Below are 7739 nucleotides of genomic sequence, written 5' to 3' on the forward strand. Positions count from 1 at the left end.
ATTTTGTTGATTTTTCCTGCTCCTTTCAAGCGCAGTTGCTCGGTCGTTATCCTACACCCACACACACACACACACACACACGGACACAAATGCAACTATGAAGAGCTTTTCCCCACTTTCTCCACAGCTGCTATCACTCTGCGTTTTTATGCTGTAGTTGGCATTTAGTTAGTTGCCATTCCCGTTGACAATGCTTCTATTATTGTTGTTGTTGTTGTTACGCTGGTACTAGCACTGCTATTCTGCAACAATGTCAGTTAATAAATTTCACTTGCATATGCATGTGTATGTAAATTTGGGCGAAATTGGAAAAAAGGCCAATTTGTGTTATCACATGTGAGAGAGCATAGACACAACGAAAGCAAAATGTGTATCTACCCAACAAACAGTTAGGTTTGAGCTCAACTTGAGGTTAAGTTGAGAACTAAGGTATTTCTTCTCAAATCTCCAACGTTGTTTCTCAACAGTACCTCAAGTGGAGGATGATAGCGTTCTCAATAAAAAAGGAATTTTTCTTTATATGAAAATAGGACTGTTTCTCAAGTTGAGAAAATGCTAGTTCTCAACTTGAACTCCAATGTTATTCTCCGATTCCTCTCAAACATTTCATTGAAATACTTCATTTTAATTCACTTTACAATATATAGTCCGACAGTAATTCTACCACTTAGTTCACTTCGTGTTTTATTTTCATTATTGCATATTATTTACTTTTTGTTGGCAATTTTCCTCTTTATATAGCTTTAGTTTTTCACTTCACTTCGGTTAGAGATGAGTTGCAGAATGTTGGATATCAACTTGAGAACTATGCATTTCTTCAGGGTTGCAGAAATATTATTTTTGTGTTTATTGGGTATGCGAAAGAGATGGGATAGGTGTACACTGCTGGTGTGCGCTGCAACGCGAAAAACGTCAACAGATAACCAATGCTGATAAAGGGTGCGGGGAAGAAGCGTAAGTTACAGCAGCAGTGAGTGACTGAGGCAAAGTTCGAGTGTATGCTGCGGCTGAAGCGACCCAACAGGAAATATATCTAACTACAAGTTAAATTGAAGTTGATTAGGAAGGAACTAAATGTCACTATTATCGTTGAGGAAGGCTGACTATATTGTTAGGGCGATCACCGCGAAATATTTAAGGGTGGTTACCTCGGCAATAATTTCAACTAACTTGTAACTAATTACGTTTGGACATAAAATATCAATAAGAAAAACAAAATTTTGTTTAACTTTATTTAAAGATGTTGCACTCAGCCCTTTAACCCTCTTGTCCGTGTCTAGCTCACGCAATTCACAATATTATCGTTTTAAGCAACTACCTGATTATCAGGGCAACCATCACCGCTGACAAGCTTCCAAGGGCAGGAAATTTTCAGAAACGAACGCAAAACTTTATCACCGTTTGCCTTTATTTTAGAACCGGACACGAAAAGAGAAAGGGACAATAAAAGGGCAACATTTTTTTGTAAGAACGAAATCACCATTAAACATTACATACTCGTCTACATATTCTGCTGGTGCCATATTCGAATTCCCTTAGACATAAATTCAAAATTATAATAAAAAACTTCGATCTTCATTTTACTTGTCCTGAATTCGAAAACGTATTTGTGAAGTGCAGAAAAAAGCAAAATTTATATGAGGATATTTAAATAGAAGCATGTTTAAAGAAAATAATCTCCCGATTACGTCTGCATGACTCCTGCATTGCTTTTCAACTAGCTTCAAGTTAACTTTTTGTTGATAACTACAAGTTATATATTTTATAGAAATGCCGCAAATAAGCTAACTACAAGTGGGTTATTTTTTATCAATTGATATTTTTTCTGCAGGGGGGTGTACATATATGTACATATCCTTGCATGTGTTGATAACTGTGAACTGTGGGTATTAGTGCGCGCTTTAGACATTCCCACGTGTGTGACTGAAAGCTCCCTGGTGTGTGTAAGTAGTTCTCAGGACTAAATGAACTTAAGGTTCATTTCATAGAATTTGCTGTATTACATGCTTCCTTTCCACTTCTGCATTTTGCATTTAGTTAATTGTGATTTTTTCGTTAGTTTTACTCTTCTGCTTATTTTTTTGTTACTTGGTGTATTTCTGTCGCAAAGAAAGTAATATGCATAAATTTTGTGTTTTAAAAATTCATGAATATATGAGCAGTGTCGTTTTTTCTTTTTCTTATTTAGTCAAATTTACCAAAGGGATGTGGTTGTAGAAAATGAAATAAAAATGGAGAAAATAAATAAAACTCTTTCGCTTGAAATTAGATTTTCATTAAGATTATGCCAAAACTGTTGTTTACGTGTGTGCATTTCTTCAGAGGGATGATTATCTATACAAAAAATTACTGTGTATTTTTAAAGAGCGCGCCCTCAATAAGAAGTCCATATTACATCGTTTTTTGTGTGAATTTCGCATAAACGCACTGATGTGATCTTGTACGAAAAGCGATTGAAGAAAAGTGTTTATTGTTGCCCTTGTTTAATTGTACTAAAACTAACTACATGTTTATTTTTTTTTGTTAAATATTAAAATCATTTCGCTAGGGCTGTGCTTTGTAAAGTTTCGAATTTTGATTTTATTTTCTTTTCAAACCGAATTCAAAAAAATGAGGAGTCTATCAAGACGTCGAATATTTTGTTTTATTTTTTATGCATGTTACCGCATAACATTGGACCACGTGTCCCGATTTCGATAATTTTTTCATGGTAATTCTAATTTGGTTTAATTACTATCATTTGATAATGAAGAAGGTACCTAACGGTATATGAGCGTTGAAGTTGGTTGTATTTTTCGCCTAAACATTAACTCTTGGGATTCGATTCCTTTTGGCCACAGACAGTTTGTTCTAAGGTTGAGTTGACTTTTGATTTTGCAATTCCTTCTTTTTTATGTCAAATTGGTGTGATACTTAATGTGCCAGAATTTTAAAAGGCATACTCAGAAATTTTTCCGTTTAGTTTGGATGTCAAAACTTAAAATGAAAAACGGTATGGTGATACTACTATTTTCGGGTATTCGGTGGTGTGGCCCATTCAATTCTAGTCTAATAAAGTGCAAGTTTGAAGTAGCTAGGATTTTCAGTTGATTTTTTAGAATTTTTTTTTGTGTGAGGGTGTTGCGCATTTTTTTCACATAAAAAAAAATTTTTGACCATGTGTTATATGGAAGAAAATGCGCAACATCCTACACAAAAAAATCTAAAAAATCAACTGCGAATCCTAGCAACGTCAAGATTGCACTTTATTTGACCTTAGACCAAAATTGAATGGGCTACACAACTGCATACCCGAAAATTTTCTAAATAAGCTAATTAAAAATTTTGAAATTTTTATGACAGTTTTTGAACTTTTTTTATAATTTTTTGCAATTTGTGCAAGCTTTGAAACTTGTATTAATGTGGTTTAAATGAAAATTATTAAAAATAAATAAATGAACATAATTTGCAAACAATATCATTTTGAATTTCGTTGCTAATTAGTTGATTGCATCTGTATGTATGTACCTCTACCCTCCGCTTTAGCTAAAGGTCATGTTATTAATCTCTTAACATTTACACATACAAAAATAAAATTTCTGCAGCTTTCGATCCAACTTTCACTTACTTATCTCAATTCTTATAGAAATTCTGTAAACGTATTACCCTTCATAAAAGGAGGAACTATTACGCAGCGAAGAGAAGAGAGATCTGGCTATCAGCAAAAATTGCGATCAATAAATCAAATTTGACACAGTTTTCACAGCATAAAAGCATACACATACATATGTATGTATTTCCTATTCTTTTTTCCTCGCTCACACATGGAGCTGCCAGTCAGTCAGTCAACTATTGGCATACAATTTTATTTAAGCATAAAATGCATGATTTACTCCAATTTGTGGGGTGTCAGAATAACAGCAGGTGTGTGCTCTTATATTGATTGTTGTTGCTCGACTGATTGCTTTTTACGATTTGTTGTTATTGCTGTTGGATGGCATTCAACTTGCCCAATTTGTTGTTATTTCATGTGAGCTAAACTTTCAATTTATCACTCGCACAGCTCTTTGACTTTTAAATATGTTATAAGCAAGAGCAATTTTCCTGGAGAGCAAAAAAGAAGTGGGAGCTTATGTGACATAGCAAATACATACATACATATGTACGTGCATATTTGATAGATAAATTAATAGTGTGTGTGTGCATATGAATGGCTTACGTGTGTGCACGAAACGGTTGTATGCAAAATTTCGTTATAAAATATTTATGTAGATACCTGTGTGCGAGTAGTGAAACTGTCAACTTAAACTGACATTCAATTTCTTACCTGCCGTCATAAGCAAAAACTAATATTAATGTAGTACAAAGCAACTTTGTTCTGTCAAGCGCACACTTGCAGCCATAATATGTACATATGTATGTATGGTGCTGTGTATGTATGTATGTATGGACGTGTTGTAGATAACTTTTCAATATCCTTTAAAATAGCAGCCCGCATACTTATATGGAAGTCTATCAAATAATTTAGTTTGCGGTGCTTAAAAACCCGGCAAGAAAGTGACTGACTAGATAACATAGCAGATTTTGTATAAAGGTTTAGAAAAACTGCTATTGGATATTTGTAGAACATCCCAGCCAAGGCAGATAGTCCTTAGGACTTAAGTCAAAATTCGTCTGAAAAGTATGGATAAATATAAGCTTATACTGTCTTTAATCATAAGTCAAATTCCGTTCAAAGATAATCCCTAATTAAAAGAATAAGAAAATATATCACCAAACGTCTAAGTGACATTACCAGGATTTGACAGTGAATTAGCTATTAGCGCTAAACTTAAGACACTTTACCTGCAACGAGATCTTTCATCAGCGAAGGCATCAAACTTCCTAGACGAGACTGAGACGATCGTTCGGGGAAACGATATATATGCATACCTGTATGTATCTCCCTACATACACAAAGGCAAAGCATTTTTGCAAAATTGCTCCCAACAAGAGCTCGTTTACGCCTGTTTTGCTTTCAAATACTCAAATTCTTGCAGCTGAAAATCAATCACACAAAAACATTCGCACTCTTACCCAATATGTATACCTACTATTTACCGTCATCCAATGACAATTTTTGAATATTTTTGACTCTTCTCGACACTCCTCCTCCTTCCTTTCTATCGTCTGTCACATGTGCCAACTGAAAAGCCAAACATAAATCCTTCAGAATAACACTTCCAAGGCAAAGTAGGAAGGTATTTGTCGAGTGTGTCGTTGGCAGAGAAACTTTGGCTGCCGACTGCCAGTGAAGGATGTGGCGAGAAGCTCTCCTTTTACTTGCTTTCCTACGCTCGCCTGCTGACGCGCCGTCCGCCCGACAGACAAGTGAGTTTGGCAAGTCTGTCATTGCCAGCTTACTTTCCCAGCTGTCACACTTCAGTTATGTACTCTGCCAGGCGTGCACGTACATATACAAACGCCTTAGTGAAGGCATCACTGAATATACTGGCTGGTACATATGTATATGTATATGTAAGTTTGTACTCTAACTCAGGCTGAAACGAAAAGAGGAAAAGTGAACTAAACTAAATTTTTGGAAGCAAGCAGTTGAGAGTCGAATATTTTTTTTTGAAAAGCTTTTGGCGTTGTTGTTGCCGTGTTGAAGTGGCGGAAGTGACATCATTGCTTGCCTGTAAGGAGGAAATTTTCGGCATATTAAGCAGTTCAAAGGTTAGACACGCTTAAAGGAGCAGGAACTGGCATTGAAAAGCTGTTGAAAGTTGCATTTGGCAGTCAAAATCACGACTCTTGGATACATTTTACTTGGATTTCTTTTATTTACTTCCAACCACGAGGAATTTTTTCTCTATAACGCAAAGTGAAAAATGATATAAAAAGTGAAATAGTAAAATTCAAATGAAAATGGTGAAAAAACGGTAAGCATCTATTTAAGCGCTTAAAAAATGTGTGAAAACGCCGCCGAAGCGAAAATGCATTTTTTCTTCGATTGGCGTCTTTTTGGCTTTTTTTTTCTTCGTCTTTTTCAGCCACTGCTGCGCTTTTCTTATTCACATTTGGCATGACGTAGGTGTCTAGACATTCTAATGTTTCCTGCCAACTACATCTCCAATTCTATCTATGACCGCCCGTCCGTCGGTCTGACGCCGCCTTGGTCGTCTTAGCCAAAGCTCAAATGCGTAAAAGTGTATGCGTCAGCGCAGACAGCCACGGACACAAGCGTGGGGGAAGTATAGTCACTTGAGCGCACGCATTCACTTCACTGCGTCCTTCGTCAGCTTATCGCCTGAGTATTCTTAAAATTTTCGTCTGCATTTCTACTCTTTTGGTATATTTTTCTTTATTTGCGCATAAATGGTAAAGTACTACTTTGTCGTTTACAATATAAAATCGTCAAATGGAACTAAATCTCTTTTCCACTTCCGTTGCATTTTTTTGCATGTTCTTAGCAGTGTTTTTTTTCCTTTTTTCAACCAAAGCTATTTGCACTTGGCTGAGAGTGAAACTTCTTAAAAAATAGTGCATTTCATCTTGGTGTTAAATTTACAGATATTCGAAAAATAAGACGGATTTTGTTAAGCCAGTTGCCTTCAATTTAAGACCCATGGTTTTCAGTAAAATTTTATTTAAATTCGATTCATCATAAAGGTATGCCTAGACTTAACTCCTGGAGAATCTCCAAGATATCCGCTTAGAGCTTTCTTAAATTGATCTCCATGGTCCATGGACCAAGTTTATGCTCGTGCATCATGCGGGTGGATCTTCATTGTCCTGCTTCCCTATTTCCAACGGATTATAGAGGATTATCGTATACTGCTTTCTTTTATGATACCTAGGATCTCCTGAATTTTAGCAAAGAATCTAGTCTAGAAGACCCGTATGTTTGCCATTTTCGTGCCTTTAGATTGCCTTCCTCCACCAAATTTAACGGTATGTGCCTTTCCGCGCGATATGATTTCGAAATGGCTTGCCTATAGAATGTTTCTTGTGAAGAACTTCTGATCCTGCTTGATCAGTGATTTGGTCAGACACGATCTCTATGGCCGACTTGGTGGGTGGCCTTAAGATGCTTTGGTGCCAGCCCTCTCTAGCAATCTGAAAGTATTCTGTTAGTTAGTTAGTGAGTTTACTAGTTACATTAGGATATAAGAAGCTCGGTACTTGTGGACTTTTTATACCATAGAAAATATCGTTCTGGGAATTTATATAGAAATATTAGGGGCACAAGTAGCGGTATAGAGCGTCGTCAGGCCGGCTAAGGGTTGAACTGTAACCGGTTAAGCTCGCCTGATTCTCAGTACGAAGTGCTCAGCTTATCTTTGAGTTATTTAGATCCTACAGCAAATAATTTTTATATCAAATGAAAAGAAAAAAATGCGTGCAAAAAGTAGGGGACACTCTAATATATTTCATTTGTCACCTTTAACTCTCTTTGCAGTGCATAAAAGACAAGAGAAAATGTAAGCTTATGTTAAAGAAAAAAATCAAGAAAATTCAACGAAAAAATTAATGAAAGTAATTTTTTCAGCCACCTCTGTGCCACACCGATAAATCAGACACACGCTGCAGCTACAGCTACAACAGCCAAAGCAGCTGCTAAATCTCGTTTGCAACTCGGCAAAGCTATCTCAGGCGACCATATAAATTTCTTGCTATTCCTAATGACGTGTGTGTGTGATCGGTTGACTGCAACTGCCTTAGTCGCTTTGCTTGCTTGCTTGCTTGCTTACTGCTTTATAGTTTTACACTATTTTTTG

The 7739-nt window shown here is 36.2% G+C and overlaps 1 protein-coding gene across 1 annotated transcript in view; it reads left to right on the forward strand.

Moving 5' to 3' along the window:
* LOC118743370 (semaphorin-2A) overlaps positions 1-7739 on the forward strand; it is a gene marked incomplete in the record, with an annotated part of 243443 nt that overhangs the window by 147609 nt on the left and 88095 nt on the right.

This window comes from Rhagoletis pomonella, unplaced genomic scaffold, assembly GCF_013731165.1.
Source record: "Rhagoletis pomonella isolate Grant_MI unplaced genomic scaffold, Rhpom_1.0 Rhpom_scaffold_00007, whole genome shotgun sequence".
In the NCBI taxonomy this organism is placed as follows: Eukaryota; Metazoa; Arthropoda; class Insecta; order Diptera; family Tephritidae; genus Rhagoletis; species Rhagoletis pomonella.